Source organism: Chrysoperla carnea, chromosome 5, assembly GCF_905475395.1.
Source record: "Chrysoperla carnea chromosome 5, inChrCarn1.1, whole genome shotgun sequence".
In the NCBI taxonomy this organism is placed as follows: domain Eukaryota; kingdom Metazoa; phylum Arthropoda; class Insecta; order Neuroptera; family Chrysopidae; genus Chrysoperla; species Chrysoperla carnea.
In genome coordinates this window covers 47,684,586-47,705,912 of record NC_058341.1, presented here as the reverse complement: position 1 = coordinate 47,705,912, position 21,327 = coordinate 47,684,586, and positions in this window count along the sequence as shown.

Sequence of the window (21,327 nt, the reverse complement as noted above, 5' to 3'; positions counted from 1 at the left end):
TTAGGTATAAGTGATGTAGTTTATTAAAAATTTGATGTAAATTCTATGTGAGCTTGTAAACTAGTCTAAATGTATATTTTTATTCAAACCTAAAAATCGAAAAATCCCGGTATCGATATGAAATTCAATAATTTAAAACTGTTCGGCTGTTTTTGCGCTATACAACGGCTTTAAACCTAATATTTTAACATTCTAGGTCTCATGGTTTATTGAATTTCGCGAGATTAGAACAGTCGTCTTTCACATTAATTGTTAGAATCCCTTAAAAAAATAGTTACAGCCTTTACCGATAATTGCCAACCACATTTACTTAGAAAAATGGAAACGGTTTAGCGATTTATATCGATATACTATCGGTAAATGATGCAAAACTGAAATAAAACAGATAAATGTAGCCCGAATTCTTATATATTTTGGGTCGAAGGAACTACTGAGCAAAAGTCTATGTATTTCAAATTTTCGGTCTTGCTTAAGCTGATTTTTAATTTAAGTAAAATAACTTACCCAAATGCGATTAATCAAGCACTTTCAGTTTTGTATTGGTATAACCTGCTCCCAAATTTAAGTAAATTGTGATCCAAGTGGACATTTGAGATAGTAGATACTTTGTATAAAAAGCGAACTCAATGGGTACCGAATTTTTAGACTCAATAATTCTTCGAAAAAAAGTAAAATTCGTAGTGACTCCTTTAAAGGCATAGAATAAATCTAGCCTGTTTACAAGATTTTCCGTTAATTTAGTTAACAAATTCGGCTGACTATTTATTTGATGACGTAAGTACCATGGTTCACCCAAAAAGTGCTCAACGTGCCAAAAGAAGTTCTCACTTAAAACAAGTAGAAAACAGAAAACAGAATTAATACTTTTATTGTTTTTTGTAACTAAGATTATTTTTTTCAATATACTCACAGTGCAGTCAAGAATCTCTGACATAACTCAACTCTCATCTTCACTAGTTCAAACAATACTATGACAGAATGTATGCCATGTAAAATAAATAAAATTATTTTATGAATAGAAGGAAATTATTATTTTGTTTGGAATTGTGTAAATATCATTTTACAAAAGGTGTGTATTATGTAAAAACATAATATTAAAAGTTGAAGTATAATTTAGGTTATTTCAAAATAAAATTTTGTTTAAAAAGTTTTAAATTACCTATATATCTGTCTCATTTTATCAATATATTTAACTTTGGCCTAATTATTTTTGAATTTTTAAGTAGCATGTATACCGCACTATCTCAGTATACAGACTTGAGCTGGGCTGATGGTTATGATTATTAGGCCAAATTCACCAAATCGTCAAATTAGACTCGAACTAAAAAAAGAGGTGTTATAAGTTTGACCGCTATGTGTGTGTGTCTGTTTTTGGCATCGTAGCGCTTAAACGGATGAACCGATTTTAATTTTTTTTTTGAAATTTAATTTAAAGGAGAAGGCTCTTAGTTATGTTTCATGTGCGAGCTTAGAGTTTTGTACCCGAAAAAACTAAAAGTCGATGATCTTCAAAATCTATTCAGTTTGTAAAAAGCATGACCTATAATTTTAACATATAAATAATTACTATGGAAATGAATGATCAAATAAATCTGGTTCAAATCATTTCGAAGAGTAAAATCGAACTGTGACGAGGTACAGCTAGTTATTTAATAAAATTCGTTCACTTGATATAAACGCACAACTTTTTAAATAATAATAAGCGAGAAGTTTACCATTTTAATTAATTTATGCATAATTTAGCTGATTGTTTATTTAAAATGCCATAAACATCAAACAAAAGAAATATTTCCTTTTGTACTTGATTCAAGTTGATTTTTTTCCTGTGTACACATTTAACAATCAGAAATTAATTCAATACAATCAAACAAATATTTAATTAGTAATTTTATGATATGCAGCACAATAGTTTGAAATAATATTTAACAATAATTAAATTATAGTAGATCATTAAAATTAGGACTATTAAAATAAATTGATCTATCCTATAAGGAATATAATAAGTAAATTAAAGACTATTCATATAATTAAATTATGGTCATAAAATATGTTCCATGAACCCATCAGATATATCAACTTATGTTGAAAGGGAACGGGATTGAAGTATACCTACATAATTATAATATACATTATTAGCGGTGATGGTTTAAATGTTCCCAATTATACCATACATATTCGGTTTTCTATTTCGAAATGTTTATTTAGGTATATGTATGCGTATAGCCGAATTTATGATTATTTCACCATATTTTATTAATAAAATATTTTATCATCAAAATAAAATGAATTTTTTGATATTATTAGAAAGGGTTTTATAACTGACGCCCATATTGTATACTATATTGAGGGAATAGTATCATTAGCAATAGTTATGGTAGATGCAGTATGGGCGTCAAGCCAATACTGTTTGGAGATACCCACAATAATTCTGGTGGATACTCCTTTTCAAAACTGTTATATTACTTATATTAACATAGCTTCTCTATGTATCTGTCTCTATACCATATCAGCATTATAGTAAACCCCATGCATTTCTAATCGTGGAATTTACAAATTTTATCTGCCGTAAAATGACATTACGGGAAAATAAAAACAACATTATTTACTAAAGTAATTCCGTTCAAAAAATCACAAAAAAAAAATTATCGAATTGACTTGAACGTATTATCTATTTATTTGTCTGTGAAACTAATATCTCGAGAACTACAATTAAAAACAAATGTTGGTCGGTGAAAACGTATTCGCCTGATTAATATCCCAGCTTAAAACTATTACCGCCTTAGCTTATAGGTTTATCCGCAATGTAAATATATAAATATTTAACACAATGTTAAATATTTATTCGCAAAAAAAAAGAACGATAAAATTAATAATAAGAGTAAAAAACTCGTTATTTCGTTAAATACTCTAAGAACACATGACGCGAAAAACATAACCATTCCTTGACAGTCGGCTAAAAATAGTATTGATTATGTGTATTACTATTTAATTATTAATCGACACTATAAATTTCTCTAGAATAGTTTTTACTAATATAGATTGATTTTTCTAATATATTTTTCTTTTGTTACAGGTAAGCACATTATTATCAGAAAAGGAAGAATCTAGGGTAATTTTGTTTTATTTGAAGTTGATTTTTGTTTCGCGAAGATGATGTAGTTAATTTTTGAGAGTTATTTTAAAGGGCAGCTTGTGATAATTTGTTTTAACGAATTTTTTCTTTTGAAAACACGAGAGACTGAAGTACAATTTTTGGAATTTCTCGATGAATTGATTATTGAAGAACGAATATCCGTTGTAAATGATATCGTTTACACAGAAATCTTGCAGTGCAACTCATAAGGTTATATATAATGCAACAATTTTTTGATTTAAGGGGGTCGTTTCGCCGCCCATGTTAATTAAAAAATATTAAATTACAAGGAAATAATAATTTTTTTTAATAATAGTTTAAATCTTTATCTATCGTATAGTGAGTTTCAATCATACCTTCCTGTATAAATTTTGTGAAAAAATTGCTCAAAAATGTTAACATTGTTAATAGTCTTACTAGAAAGAAACACTATAACAACTATTAATTTTTGGTTTTGTTTACTTTTAATCATGTGTACGATATTTATTTACATCATGGTCTTTCGATTATAATTGATGATTTTTAATATGATACATACAGCGTAAACTAAATATTGATAATATCTTGTCTAGTAATCTTAATAAAAGAGAATTGAAAAAAATACATTCGAATCAGGACTTGAACCCAGACTTCTTGGACTTGGAGTTATATCGATTAGATGAAGTGAAAAAAAATTATAGTTTTTCGAAATATTCGGGTTCTGTCTTTATCTAAAACCGTGAAATTTATTGAGAGATAAATAGTAAACTGAAAAAAATTAGATACTACCAGGAAAATTTGTTTTAAGGCAGCAAGTAAATACTTTGATTTCAGACAAAAGGAGCCAAATACTTATTTATTAAACTAAGAAGGACCTTTCTCCGCCAATGTTAATTAAAAAAAATGCAAAATTTATTTCCAGCCAGTGCACAATTTACATCCAGCCAGCGAAACGACCTCTTTAATTAAGTCAAAAGCTTTTTGTTTAAAGTCGTTTTAGTGTCATTTTATTAACTATTACTTACATAAATTATAGTATAAATAAGTAAAGATTGTTGATATTTAAATAAATGTGTCTATTTTAAGTAAGAAAATCATATTAATAAATATCAAAATATTGTTTGTATACATTATGCATATATGAGAAAGCTTTTCATATCCATATTATATATAATATAGTTTTGAAAAGGGGTTTCTTTGATTTAATTGTGATTTATACATTTAGATATGTTTTATAAGTGTAGTTAGTAGATATAAACGTATAGGGTGAGGCATCTTTAACTACGCTTTTAAAATTTATACTAAATACAGGGGCAACAAAATATTTCGCTTATAAGATTAGTACTTCAATTTTAAAAGTTAACCTTCCAGTTACGAATGGAATATAATTTCAGTAAAATAATTGCATCGATTGGGTATTCTGTAACCCATTCTAATAAATCAATTTTGAGATCATTTTTAATGGTTTGAGCTTGTGTTTGAGCTTCAGTTATTCACTTTAATTATGTCAGTCAAAGGCTTAACTGTCTCTGAATAAATTGTTTCACCGTAAGTCAAGAGAGAAAAAGTTTTCAATCCGTGTAATAACAAGTTCTCAATATTTCCCAACATTAATACACGGTCGATTTTTCTGTTAATAGGTAAATTTCTGTTCCTGGCAAGATGACCTGAATGGTGCCAGTTGCCAATCAACCGGTAGTTCTAAAATGTACCAAAATTTACTCGCCCTATACATTATCATAGAGTATGTATAAACTTTAGAAGTTAAAGCTTTTTGAATGAAAATAAAATGAATACATACAGACTTCTCTTATGTTTTGATGAGATTAATTTTTATTACTCAGTCAAGTTCAGTTTATCCCATATAAATAAAATCAGGCCTCAAAAACATTATTTGGGGAACAACAAATTTTTTTCATGAACATTTTCGAGTAATTATTTTTTGCTTTCAATGTTAAATGTATTTCATTACAAATAGTTACCCAAATTTCGCGCGTGAAATTGCTCCGAAATATCGCACTTCGAATGAGATTTAAGGCGACATTTAAAAAAAAACTATACGTGTAATGGTCAAGAATTTGAATTCCTTGAGGCAAAATTGGGTTTACTTTATAGATTGGCTCTAAAGTACAAAATGAAGTGTATTTAACGGAGAAATGCTTTAGATATCTCGAAAAATGCTCTTATGTCGTTAAATGAGGGAACATTTGTATACTTTTTGGGATTAATTAAATTGATTAATAAAAAAAAAAGCAAATTCTGTTTATTTTGTCATTGCGCGGTAATTTTAGGAGATTTCGACTAAAAAATTTGCTCTGGAACTTACCTTTTTATGCCGCATTGAAATAAAATTTGGAAAGCTCAATTTTTGCAATTTTTATATAATTACTCTCAATCTAATACTAACAGAGCGTTGCGAGTTTTAATTTTTTAACCCCCGAACCAAAAAAGGAGGTGTTATAAGTTCAACCGCTATGTGTGTGTGTCTGCCTGTCTGTGGCCTCGCAGCGCCTAAACGGATGAACCGATTTAAATTTTTCTGGTTTCGTTTGAAAGTTAATTTAGCGTAGAGTGTTACTATGTTTCAAGTGCGAGTACTTAACCTTAAGTACTTACCTTAGTTTCACATGCGAGTTTAAGATTCCGTATCCGAAAAAAACTAAAAAATTGGCGACGATCTTCAAAATGCTTTAAGGAAAAAGGTAATTTAATGGAGAGTGTTCTTATATATGTTTCAAGTGTGAGTTTAGGGTTCCATACCCGAAAAAATTTGTCGGGGATATTTTAAATTTTGTAATTTTCACTTATACTTCCTTGTATGCAATAAAAGAAGTGTTGTTATAATTCATGTGCGACCCAAATATATTAGAATTAAGAATTTATGATTGTTGTAACATATAGTTTGTTGATCTATCGTATCGTCAAACTTATTTTCTACTTGAAAGTTTTGGCTTATATATCTGTAATATCCGAATCAATACATAACCGGACATCCACTTTTGATCGCACAATAATATTTATCTAAATAACAACTAAACTGAATTATAAACTGCATAGATTTAATAGATGTTGAGTACCATACTAGATAGAGCAACAACATACAAACGATAATATTATACACATATACATATACATACAAACTGTGTAAGCTAAAAGGAAGGCGCAAGCTGTACCAACAATTACACTATATTTGGAGTGGAGTATCCTGGATATATTGTGTGCATTGAGCATTAAGCCGGGTGTAGAAGGGTTGTGTGCTTGGCTATGTATGTACGTACGTATGCATGTTCCTATGTATGTATGTGGATGGATGCATATGCCGCGGGCTACTCAAGGCATGTTAGCGGTTATATTATAACTGAATATAACATTATATGATATAATATGTTGCATACGGGTTGGTAGTGGGTACATTAATGTACAGAATGATCCGGGGCAGATATCCATTTTATGATTGTGAGCTAGCTGAATTAATTCGATGAACCTTATCAAATTATTTCCATGCGCTGTACCTACTTCATGGATGTGTTTAAATTGATTAGGCTGAAGGTATATAATTGAAATTGCATATTGGGCTTAAATAACGTCTTTTCTTTTTAAGCAATCGAACGTTCAAGTCCTTAAAACGTTCTGCTATTGACTGGTAGGTTGTGGGTTCGAATCTAGGTAACGGCAGTGTCAATATATTGGTGGAAAAATTGATCAAACTGTCGTAAAAGCGAAAGTGATAATTTGATTCAATGATTATCGCTTCCTAATAACTTATTTTGTCCACCTTAGCCACCATGTGCCACTAAATAGGATAAAAATATAATAATCCTTCGCTTTTTAGGTGGTTGATAACTTATGGTACTCCTTGCGCTATTTCCTGCAACACAGTGTAATTATTGCTGTACTCTACCACCGACAATAACAGAAAGATAAGAGTGAAAAAAGGGGTATCACAAACTCAAATACATTTTAACTAAGCTGAAGTTTAGAAGGAAATGTGGAGATTCGATTATATTCCATCGGTACAGAGTGGTTTTGAAGAAAATCCAATAGGTGAAATCACGGTAAAAATAAGTCGAAAAATGTATCAATGTGTCAAATCTGTGAAGAACGAATTCGTCTGGTAAAAGTTTGTTTTATTACGTAAAAAATAAATTCTGCTAGAAATTATCATGTTTAAGTTTAAAATACACAATTTGACATAAATTTTGTTTTTGAACTTTGAACGAAACACTATAAATATTTATTACCTAAACAGAAGGCTAAAATGAAATATATCAAGGTATTCCAAGTTCAGTCCCCCGTTTGTAAAGCTTAAAAATATTGATGCTATGGACAAAATTTTGACGTAGGTGTTCATTAAAACACCTTATTACTCCTTTTTCGGTTGTCTGTCCGTTTGACAATACACGATAAGTCGAAAAGGAAAATAGATATCAAGCTGAAATTTTTATAGCGTTTTCAAAACGTAAAAAGTTAGACTGAGTATGGACCCATTGTGTCAACCGTTAGAGATAGAACAAAAGTTTAAATGTAGAAAATGTTCCTTATAGAGAAACAAAAAACTTTTGTTTGAAACATTTTTTCCTAAACACCACCTGTGGTTTTGTTAGAGTGCCTATCTTTCTTTACTTACATGACGTACAAAAACAAGCGATTACGTAATCAACACTGACTGACATTTCAACAATTAACTCAGTCAACTGTTTGTTTTCACTTGCTTTATTTATTTAGACTCCTAGAATCGAAAAGTGAAGAAATATCATTTAGAATTTGGTGGAAGCCATCCTGTATACCTAATATTCTATGTAAAAAAAAAACATAGTAATTTGTCTTAATGTAAAGGATTATCATTGTTATCAACGACAAACATGGATTAAATACAGGAGAGGAGATCGAGGTTCTTAAGTTTTATATATGTATATAATATGCAATATGCTAAGTTATTACAATAATAGTATCATGGATGCGATATCGTTTAGATTTGTACCTAGAAGTTTTAGATAGTCTTATCACGTTCAATTTCGTATATCTATGTTCTACGAAAATGTTTTTAACAATGTGAATAATGAGGTTCATGAACCGACCAAAGATTTAGAAGTTTTGTTTTGATTTTGCTCATGATCTATTTACGACCAGATTTAAAGCTAAAGAGATTCGGGGATCGGTGATTTATAATTGGTCTTATAGTAAATTTGTAGTGAAATATCAAGGTTAAAATTAAGATCACTGCTTAATTTTTCGTATCTAATAAAACATAACTTAATTGGGCGATGAAAATCATTTGAAACCTAGACGATGGCCATTTAGACGGAGAGCCTATGAATAAAAATAGATCTAAAAGGACAAATGTTGGTTTTAGTACATTCGATTTCCATAAAAATATAGAGTTATAAGACCTGGCGGGTCAAGCGATTAGTTGGACAGGTGTCTCAGATGTCTTATAAAAAATGTATGTGTAAATACATGCTATGAATTGACAAAGGTTAAATTAAAAGTTAAACGATTGGTTTAGTCAGATCGATAATAAAAAAAAATCAGTAAGTCTGTAGGTAGGGATTGAGACTAGGCAGCTAGGTAATAAGGATGCGAAAATAAGAATATCTAGAGCTTACATACTAGGAATTATAGAATTCATTACATATTTCTTCTTACCATGTGATTTCTAAAAATAGCTCATATTGAGTAGAAAAAGTAAACCATTTTTACTTGAACAAAAAATTATCATTTTGAAATGAACAAAAATGAATTTATTAATTAATATTTTTTATAAATGTTATTAATAATTCGAGTAATAACGATAAAATGTGAAGCTAAACCATCAATCTCCTAAGATAGATTGATATAAAGTAATAGTTTAAGCTTTAATAAATAGCTAACATCTTTATAACCTGACTGACCATTTGGAAATCGAGTGTAAAAAATCAGCCTATGTCATTTCAGAGCTATTTTTATTAACGGACTCTTAGACTAATCACAAGTCTGCTCCTGATTAGTTCAACTACGATATCGTCAACTAAGTAGATTTTTTTGATCGTTAAAATATTTGTTACTGAATCTTGTAAATTTAAATTCTTTTTCTCTTTCTTTGACATTTTCGGATGATGAGCATTGGTAAAAATTATGATTATCTATGAACGATACAGTTTGTTTGGACGAAACAAGATTACACGAAACACAATATTCTCATTCATTTAAAAATCTTGGCCGTGTTAAAGTAATTAATTACTGTCATATGATAAACTAAACAAATAATTTTGATTTGATAAACATGTTGCGGCTTGGTCTATTTATTTTTTTATTATAAAGTAGCCCTTACACTCCTTACAATATTGCTTAATCACAAGTTGACCTCAAAACGAAGAATTATTGTTTTGAGAGCCATTCAGCAGAAAGAAACTTTTTTCATATTGCACAATTATTACTCAAGAACATGATACACAGACAGATTTTGTAAGTTCTCGTTCTTTTCATCGCTTTTTCATCATTTTAAGACCTATTGTCCGTAAGATTTTGTTTCCCAAATATCTGCACTCTCAGATGAAAAAGCGTAGATATAAATTGGAAGAAATATTTTTTAATATTTTACATTGAAAACAGTGTAACATTTGCGACAGTCTTAGGTCCACTTTAGATTCAAAAGTAATAAATTAATTTTTATTATGATAATTAGATAATTCGTTTTTTTTTTTGGTTGTAATCAGCAGACCATGACATCATGGATTTTTTTTGTTTGACATTAAAGTAAATTAATGTTGTACACAAAAAATAATTTCATTTATTAAATTATTAAAGTCAGTCATAGTTCTGTATATTATCAAACTTTAGTTGCACACATAAAATTAAATAACAATTTCAATTTTATTGTATTGTATACAGATATTCGATGTCGTTATCAATTTAAACACTAATTCTTTAACAATGACATAACAGTCTCTAGTAATGAACTAGATGAATCAAGACGATAAAACATATTTATTTATCTATAGGACCGTTCATTTATTATGTGAGCATTTATCTATGGGGGAATTAGCGTTTAAAGCTCATTCTTACGTAAGATTTTATGAGTTGATATTTAGTATAATAACCAAAATTTTCTGCTAAAGAATACAAATTTTTAATTTACATTAAATAGTAACTTTTAGTGTAACTGATTTCCAACAACCTTATATTATTCGGCGAAACGAGATTGAATCTTACATACGAAGGGGAAAGGGGGGCCAAAAATTATCAAAATCATGCTTAAATAATTATTGAATGGCTCCTTCAGGAAGTCTTTATAATCGTCTTTAACGTTCCCCCGTTTCTCAGACCACGTCTATAATAGAAGTCACTCACATCATTATTTTTAAATTTGTAAGACTACATCCGTATTTACAATTAACTTTATGATGTGAGTGGAGTCGGTTCTTATCCAAGCGACGACAGTGTGATCAATTTGCTGCCTCATTATTTATTTTTGTTCACATTGCCGCTGCCTGGATTCGAACCCGCTATATCGTAGCCAGTAGTCACAGCAAGTAAATTTCGCTCGGATATTGAGCCGATCATCAGCCCTTAAGAAGTAATGTGGCATATCTAATGTACAGGCTATTTAGATAAAAACGTTAGTTACGGGCGGGCTGCGAATCTAACTCGAAGGTTCTATATTCAAAAGTAGATACTATATGAAGTTCGAAAGATTGTAATGAATATAACCATGCCACTGATACAGTTACTCGTTTAAAAACGTGAAATGTACTAAATTTCCAGAACTTTACGAAAAATGTTTTAATGATGGGTCATTTTCAATATTTTCAAGAACCAAGTTAATTTACTTTTTGAGACGTTGAGAGTTACTTGTTTGAGACAAGTGCGCCTCAAAAACAATGCTAAAATTTAATGCCGCTTATTTCGTTGATTCCAACTTCTTAATAATCATTAATAACATAAATAAATTTTTCGTAGGCCTTCTGTTACCCTATACTAAAACACAACAGTATGCTTGACCATTGAACCAATATTTTTAGAACAATAAATAGTGCCGTTTAAAAAAATTCAATGACATAATGAGTCAATATTTAACTTTTATTTGATTGGCTCTCTCCACATGCACAAACAATTAACCATATGTGTAAGCACCCTTTCCATATAATTAAAAAAATAGGTACTAATTACAACTAATAATAATTACCAATTCATGAACGCGAATGTTTTAAGTTTTAATTAAATATTCCATAAAATATAACGTAAAATGCATGAACGCTAGTATTTAAGGGTTAATTAAATATTCCAATCTAAATAAAACAATAAAGAAAAAAATAATTTAAAGTGAGATTATATAACACTCATTGTTTTTTTTTTTTTTTTTTTTTTTTTAATATTCAGAAGATGTCATGCGTAAAGGTAAATATTGAAAGGGGATTTTTATTCATCAGGCTTGCATTGATGTTAGAGAGTATTGTACCGGTTAACTCTTTGTTCTAGAATGTGGTGATTGTAAAACAACTCGATTCTGTCAGGAAGCATATATGAGAGAAGTTTTTGAGTCTAAATTGTAGAATTGTGGATTGGTCTATTAAAGGAATTGCCTAAAACATAATACTGTGTCCAAAAAATAAGGTGACATTTGAATTTAAACTGCGCGCGTTTGTTGTGTATTATGAATTCCTTCCGCCCGGCCAAACAGTCAACAAGGAATATTATTTGAAGATTATGCGTCATTTGCGTAACGCTATCCGCCTAAAAAGGCCGGAATTGTGGAAAGACAATTCATGGTTTTTACACCACCATAATGCACCATCCCATACTGCAGTCATAATTCGTGTCTCATTTCGTCAAAAACTCAACCCATATCGTTCCGCAACCTCCGTATTCAGCTGATCTGACGCTGTGTGACTTCTGGCTGTTTAGCAAGTTCAAAAGCCCACTCCGGGACACCGTTTTGAAACGCTAGAGGAGGATTCAAGCCGCAGCGAAACGGAACTGAAAGCAATACCGGAAAGTGACTGCAACCAGTGTTTCGAAGATTGCATAATCCGTTGGCATAAGTGAATTGCATCGGGAGGGGATTACTTTGAAGGGGATGGAATTGATTTGAAAGAATAAATAAATAATTTGCAAAATAATACAATGGCACCTTATTTTTTGGGCACAGTAGTACAGCACGATATTTTAAACTTGTGCTTATTTCAAGCGCACAGAAAATTGAATTGATTCTGCAAAAGTCGTAAAGTTTAATTTGAGTATTATTCTGCCCTCTAAATGTCATGCATGGCGTTGAAAAAAAGCTCAAGATACATCCAAAGAGCTTACAATATTTCGTTTTGCGTTAGTTATCTATCTTGTGTCACTTGTATAAAAATAATTAAGAATGGATGCAAAGTAAAAATGTTTTCGTTTTTGAATGATACAAACGTCTCAAAAATATAATTGATATTTTCAAACTGAAAAAAAAAAACATTAATAAAATATCTTATAATCTCCTCAAAACGAGTGCATGCTATGATTTACAAAAACGAGTTGTAGGGTATGGTGTCCTGTAATGATCCCCTTAAGAAAAATGTAATTTATAGCCAAACTATTCGAGATATGTATAACATCGAAATATTTTTGGTTTATATATTCAAGTGTTGCAATATTGGCATGCAAATTTGTTTTGAATATTTCAAATTTTTAGAAGTATTCAATATATCTTAAAAGGAATCGTTGCAATTTTTACCAAACAGTTCACATAAAATATTAATTGTTCTTTTACAATACATCAACAATTAATATGAAAACAAAAATCACTGGTAAAATCATCTAAATCAACACATTAAAAACTCGCCACATGATTTGAGTTCATTTTGCCTATTATAATTTTACTCACAAATCATTTTAACGTATATAAAGGGGGTCATTTTTCCCGTAACGGCATATTTCAATATCGTCATAATACTTGACTTTAAAATTTAGTTTAAGCCTATCAAAATGTGGTATATCATTATTAAAATTCAACAAAAGCCAAAAGTAAAATAACAAGCTGGCGAAAACTAACACAAAAAAAAATTTTACGTTGAAATTTTGTTTAATTTTCAAGTATATTTTCAGTGTAAAAAAAATACACGCCATAGGTTGGATGATGATGGGTTTAGTTTGTTTTTAAATAAAGCAGTTGCACTAAACTGCTTTGTTGTCTGTAGTTCAGCAGTGGCATTTTGAATTCATATTATTTAAGAAAGACTCCGAATGACACAGAGGAAAGGAAAGGCGAGTCTTGCAGCAAGGAAGTCCACTGAATGAAATATTTTCCTAAACCGAGGAGGTCTAGTTATTTGATATATAAAGTAAATTGTAAAATGAAGGAAAATCTTTTTCTAATTCAGGTGATAATTTTGTGGTAAAAGAAGTTATATGAGTATTAATTAGTAAGAAAAAAAAATCATAATCTCGTTTATGCTCTTAAGCATGCAGTAAAAATACCTTTAGGGGAAAGTTGTACAATGATCCTTCAGCGTAAAATGATTTCTGGTTGTTTCATGTGAAATATTAAAGCCACCTAGTGTATTTATCGATAGATGGCTTAAACGTGATCAAATTAATCGTTTAACTAAGATCACATTAACTATGGCGATGTTTAGGCTATTTTGTGTTTCGTAGCAAAAATATTAATTTTTTTTTTGCTAATGAGCTTTAATTAGGTATAGTTTGAAAGTTATACATTAGTACTCATATAACTAATAAACAGTTGGTAAAGATTTTTTGACTTGCGTCTTCCAATTTCAACGCAACGACTTCCTTTATTTTTAATACATGTTAATACTAGTGTCAACAATATGGTAATACTATTGTCAATCATCGCATCGTTTTAGACGTCTTATAAACTGCATGGCATGCTTCCTTTGTACTTATTTTCTATCTGAAATTCCAAAACAATAACAATATACATTTTTCTTTCATTTTTTATATTTTATAAATGACCTCTAATTTCTTGACTACTTTTTTACTTACTTTAATTTTATTTAATAAAAATTATAATAAAAATAATTTGAGAAATAAATATGACATGACAAAATTGATGATAATTATTATTACTAATATTAATTTGATAATGAAACAAAAATAATCCGGTTTTATATTTATATATTAAATATTATTTGTAAAGTATTTAGTATATGTATATTAATATATGTATTATAAGATGTGTCTTCCCGTACGCTTCTTTAATAGTATAGAAAGTATCGGATTTTTGGTTAGTTAACTTCATTTCTTCTGTATTTGGAAATTATTGGAACTAAAGATGAACTGACAGATTAATACTTATGATAGGTAGTCTGGGAAGACTTAAAGAGCATGTTTATACAAAATAATATCTGTTAAAGATAATGAAAGACAAATTGTTTTACAAGCTGAATTTGTTTATTTTTTAACCCCCGCACTGAAACAAAATGGGTGTTATAAGTTTGACCGCTATGTGTGTGTGTCTGTCTGTGTCATCGTAGCGCCTAAGCCGATGAACCGATTTTAATTTTTTTGGTTTCGTTTGAATGGTAATTTTATGGAGAGTGTTCTTAGCTTTAAGTGCTGCGTACCAGAAAAACTAAAAAATTGGCGAATATCTTCAAAATCGACTAAATTTGGAAAAAGCTTCAAGGGAAAAGGTAATTTAATAGACAGTGTTCTTAGATGTGTTTCAAGTGCGAGTTTAGGGTTCCGTACCCGAAAATTTTTTAAATTTAGTTTTCACTTTTTTAAATACAAGTTAAAAATTAGGCTCAAATAACATAAAAATTTTAGTTTTCGCGAATTATTAGGTTTACATTGAATCTTCAAGTTGCACATAAAAGTAAAGGCATGTGGCACTTGTTTTTCATACCTGAGTGAACTAGGCAGAGATATATCGAAATATTTACTCCTAGAAAAAACTTGAACGCTTGGGTCACTACCCAGAAATTTTCTTGTTAAAGTGTTTAAAAAGAGGTATATGTATTTTGACATAGGGCTATGTTTATCAACTAAAACTTTACACGGCATCCCGTGCTTAAATCTTTGATAATTGTCCTCCTACGTGTCACTTACAAAACGTATTGGAGGACTATAACGAGTGCTCGGATACGACTAATATTTAAATTAAATATATTACATTTGTTATAAGTTTTATATATATTTTGTGTATGAATATAGCGTGTTTCAAGGTTATTAAACTTCCAATTTAAAAGTAGGTATAATCTACCTATGTGGGTACGTATGTATGTGGTAGCTTTGTTACGTGCTTTTTAAATTAATTAAACATAATGTATTTTAAAATTTTCAATTATCTTTATGTAGTTGATATGTTTTAATAAAAAACTGGTTTGAAAAAAAAATTATTGTAATTTATTTTAAATATGTTATAAATATTATTATTAGGGCAGATACTGACTGGTTTGGAGCATGGAAAATCAAACGATTTATTCGTCATTTAATCGATGTCTAGAAAAGCGAAATTGGTGTTCAACTTTTGAACAGATCATAAACTTAATTATAATTAATTGATGCTATAAAGTGTTAAGAGATCGTTACTTCAATCACAACTCTCACCGGTTTTTGCATACTCCAGACAGACATATACCTTCACTTTATTGAAAAAATACTCGTGTGTCAAGAATTAATTGTCTTTCGTTTTTCTTAGAAATTTGTATTTTTTTCAATGAGAAATTGATTTTTCAATAACTTCTTTATTGTTTTCTTAAATTATTCAACATTTTAATAGTAAATATTTATTGCAAGAAGAGTGAAGGATAAAGTAATTTGGCATAATTACTTTGTCGTTGTTTTGATTTTATTTAAAATCCAATGTTTACCAATATAAAACTTTCGCTTGTCTATCTGCGTGTTTCTTCGAGCATCACGAAAAATTACTGGACCGGTTTTGATTAATATATTCTTTCGCGCATCCGTAACGAAAGCCATATGACAGTAAAAATACATTTTCTAACCATTAATTAATACCTATTATTGAATAAGATAGTGCGGGCCTCAAGGCAAATTTTAACGTGTACTTGAAATTATTTGTACCTTATTTCCAACTTGATGATGAATTTTGTTTTAACTTCATTAATGTATTCTTATTTTTTGTCGTATATTGTCAAGTTATAACATTATTCACCATCAAAATTGAATATATCTTTTTTGAAATACTGGCCCCACTACCGTGCTCTTAGTCGGGCACAACGTTTTTGTTTTCAATAACTTATTATGGTTTCAACTTTAATTTAAATATTTTTTTTTTAATTTTCACCGACTAATATTGGAGAAATCTATAAAAACATATCATCCATCTACCGTTTTCCCATAAAACCAATGTTAAATATGCCTACTTTTGATGTCATTTATTTAATTTAATAATCGGGCAACCCAAACTTCTTAAAAAAAATCATCAGTTCAACAGTTCAAAATTTTATTGAACTGAGATTCGATAAATTTTTTATTAATATTATATTAATTTATTTTGTTAATTATCTAACAAAGTAGGCCTCAGATCCAAAATTGGTAAATAACTTTTTCCTTCGTCTTTATGAGCTTATTCTGTAGGCCAGACGATCTGCAGTCAATAACAGAACGCCCTGTATAGAATATTACATCTTAAGCATGCCGTGAAGATGTGAGTCACAGTCAGCCTTGACTGACTCCTTACCTTACTGACATTCAAAATGTTGGCAACTCCTTATGAAATGCCAGATGGAAAACAAACTAAAGTGAAGTGAGATAACCTCCTAGCAAGTAATAATTTATTTCCGAATTTTGATTTAACGCTTTTATATCTCCTTGTAGACGATATAGATGTATTATAAAATGGGCCTTACTATACAAACACTCTGTATAATAATATACATTAAATTTTAGTTATGGCTTGTTTTTGTATACAACCAACCGAATTTATATCATAAAATAATATATTTTAAATTAATCCCAATTATTTAATAAACAAAAAATATTGTTTTAAAAAATTTTAATTTGTTTATATGATGATCAATAATTATTAATTAATTAATGTCATATTCATTTAAAATTATTTTTATTTTTGTAAATGTAAATTAATTGTTTGATTGATCATCAACATGATTTCTATTACAAATTATTTTGTATGTGTGTGTTTTTATATTTGAATAGATCAATCGATTCGTATATTTAAGTTTATTTTCAAGGTCGTGTTTGTAACATCCATTAATCACTTTTGAAAATAATAATTAATTTTTGCCTTTTGGTCTTAGAACAGCGAAACAATCAGAGTTCAAAGGCTAAATTTCAATGAATTTTTAGTTTTGTTTACACACTTTAGTGCAATGGTCTGAGTGCAATCGTAGGTGCACCGAAGATCTTATATTTCTTCCAAGAGTCTCTATTTGCAAAGTTGTTGGAGCTATTACAGAGCACTGGTTGGGCGGCAGGGACGATGAACGCCTGGACCTGACAGTGTATCACGACTATTGCAGGAACTGACACAGCGGGGAGGAGGAGGAAATTGTTTATCATCTTCTCTGCCATTGCCCAGCTGTTGCCATGAGGAAATAGACCTATCTTGGCCAGCCTCTCTTTGACGGCCTCTCCGACCTGAAGTCTGCTGTACAGCAGGAGTGTCAAAGCACTCCCGCTGTTATTAAACAGCTCCAAATGATTCATGGAGTAGTGGCCGGAAATAGACAAACCCTTTTTTCGGTATCACAACGGACCTTATGGTCTTAGTGTGTTAGACCCTAAGACAGCCACTCTAACCTAACCTAACCACTTTACTGCTAATATAACCGTACAAGAAATCGTTGTTATGGCACAGGATACTTATTTTTTGATATGAAAGTTATATGTTTTTTTAGACATATGCAGTAAGTCGAAATATATTGAATTAAGTATTGTGAGAATTAAGTTAAGCCAGACATGACTCTGGGAAATAAAATTTGAGTACTTGATATTGAGGTTTTCTGAAAAAAATGTTTTCAATATACTGATTAAGAAATGAGAAAATTTTGTACCTAAACCGTGATTGACATACGAATTTAGATTTAAGTTTCTCATAACGGTAAGTATTTTCAAAGACGATATACATGGTTTTGTCATTCGTTGTTTGCGTAGTCATGATAGGGACAATAAAATCGATGCGGGCGCTTCCAGTGAAAAATTTTGGCTCTTATGACTAATTTGCAATTCTTTACATGTTAATGTTATAGAAAATCAAATTGAAATTATTAAAAACCCTAATTAATTAAACTTAATGTATTAAAAATTGTGAAAATAAGAAATCAAATTGCACAAATATTATTTTTCAAATGTAAATTATCATATTTATTTATTTAATTTGTGAGACAACAATATTAAATTTTTAATGTAAGTCATAAATGCAATCCATACAATTATATATGCATCCATACAATTCTATTATTAAAGTAGTGTATCGTTACCATGGAAACTCCTCCTATAAAGCTCACGCTCGGTGCGAATAGATGAAAAAAACTTGCATTAGAGATGCATATTCATGATAAAGGTATCAATAACAGAAAACATACTTGCATTGAATTTTTAAATAGGAAATTCATGAATAATTTCCAATAATTTTATAATCAAGGAAGTTTGTTTATAAAATCAATTGATTGATAAAATTTTAACTATTTAAAATTCATTTTATATTACTTTATTTTAATTTTAAAAAAGCATTTGAATAATAAAAAAATCATTTTAACTTTTGCCTACAACTATATTGCTATTAAAATACAAAGGTACTTTATGTTTATGCATTTTAGTTCCTGTGTTAAGGTAGTACGATCACTTTATCTTCGAAGAATAATGTAATTATGGTTATCGAATATGATGACGAATTGTTTCAGGTCTTCTCAAATCAAAAGTATGGTGATAGTAATTATTTATAACCAATCCTAAATGATCTCCTATAAAATTGGAAATAAATCAAAAATCGATATGGGTGATTTAAAAAATTTTGTTTTAATCACGAAGTCATGAAATAGTCTTCATCCTATCCCGATAAAAATTTCATCGGAAATATTGAAATAAAAAAGCTGCTTAAGGTGATTGTAAACCTACAGTATTGTAAAAAAAGTTTTGGTTTATTGCACGGTAAATACATATAAACCAAATACATGCTTTGTAATCAATTAATGAGCTATTTTTCGCTTTACAGTATCACGCAACTGCAAAAATATATAATACATTGTGTGCAAGTGATTATGTGCTTAGTGTGCTTATAAATTTGATAATATGGATATCGCTCTCTAATCATAAATACTCTAACTATAGTCGTCTGATATCAAATGATGGATCTTCGATGAACCTATAAGTAAATTAAAATTGTGTTTTTATGTCATCGGCAACCTTATATTTTTATGGTATTATTATAAACTACAAGATTGTCTAAATATTTTAGATAGTTTTTTTTATCACACTCTATAGATTTTTTGATATAGAAATATCCAATTGAAAAGGATAATCTATATGATTCATCATTTTTTCAACCAACTTTGATCGATAAAATAATAATAATAAGCCCGATGATGAATTTTTTTGTGATTTTTGGAAACTTTGTTAATCAAAAAATGTATTTATAAAGTTTTATTATAAATCCCTAGAATTATACAATCCTTGCATATCTGCATTATGAATGTTTTGTTTTTAATTAGTTTTTATTTTTCAAGAAAGGCTTTATTTTTGAGATTTTCTTTTGATAAGTACTTCTTTTGATAAGGATTTTTTGGTACCTTTGTTATTAATCGTCAAAAGGATACTTCTTTTTTTATCTCAATGTAATATAACGAATATTTCATCTTCTCTATGCTATCTTCACCTGATATTATGATTATACTGCCTTAAGTTAGCAATAATGTATAATATTCTACCATCATAACATAAGATTATAATATTTTCATGTTTTAGAGACAATACAATTCACAGACATTTTAAAGTTGATTATAAATGCATCACATGAAATTGCACTTATAGATCTCTCTCGCTTTTTCTCTACCCCTTCCTCTCCGTTCTGCCCCTCCTTTCATGTTCTTCATACATGACTAAAAGATATGACATTATATGTCACATTACTTACTATAGCTTGTAGGTATCTTTAAAATATAATAAAGGTATTATTTCTACCTCTTCTATATTATTATTAGATGGAATCTAGTCCAAGGCTGAAAACAGTAACCAATACGCCATAAAATATTTCGATAGATGAAGGAGAAAATTATTTTAAAACATTTTAGCAATATGACAATTTTTTTGTTTTTGGCAAAAGAGAACCGCAGAAATTGAGGTAGTTGGGACGGAATTCGGAGAAAAATTAAATTTGTAATTTTTCTGTTAGTATATTAAGAACTGGAAATATTGATAATGAAATTGTAGGAAGTTACTTAAGGTGTTTGTTTCCTTATAGTAGGCATGGTAAAAAAGTTTTTGTTTATTGCACGGTACATACATATTAACCAAATACATGCTTTGTAGTAAAATAATGTGTTATTTTTAGCTTGATAATACCACGGAACTATAAAAATATATAATATATTGTGTGTAAGTGATGCTTATAAATTTGATAATATAGATATCACTCTTCAATCATCAGTACTCTATACGCTATACTATATATACTATATACTATAGTATTGTCTCTGTTCATCAAATGAGAGATCTTCGATGAACTCATAATTAAATTAAAATTTAGTTTTTATATCATCGACGACTTTATATTTTTATGGTAATATTATTAAAGACTGTCTAAATATTTTAAAAAGTTTTTTATGACACTCTCTAGATTTTTGATATATAAATATCCAATTGAAAAGGATAACCTATATGATTCACCATTTTTACAGCCAACTTTGAACGATTAAATAATAAAAATCCCGATGATCTAGGAATTTTTGTTGTGATTTTTAGAAACTTTGTTAATCATAAAATGTATTTATAAAGTTTTATCGAAATCCCTGGTATTAGTCAATCCTTGCATATCTCCTTAAGTTATAGGGCGCGCATATGTAACCTCTAAGTTACACATCTCCTTTAATATATAATAATTATTATTGCATTGTGATAGAAAGTTAGGGAAAGGTAATTTCATTATTTGGGAAGCTAAATGTATGGACCATAAGGGTGGCATTCACATGAAAACACTTGGAAATTTGCTCGTTACTGGTATGGTAGCTTGGGTTAAAAGAATAGATATTATACGTTTTACCTAGAATATGGATGATTCTTTTGGGATAGATTATATTTTATTAATGTGTGTT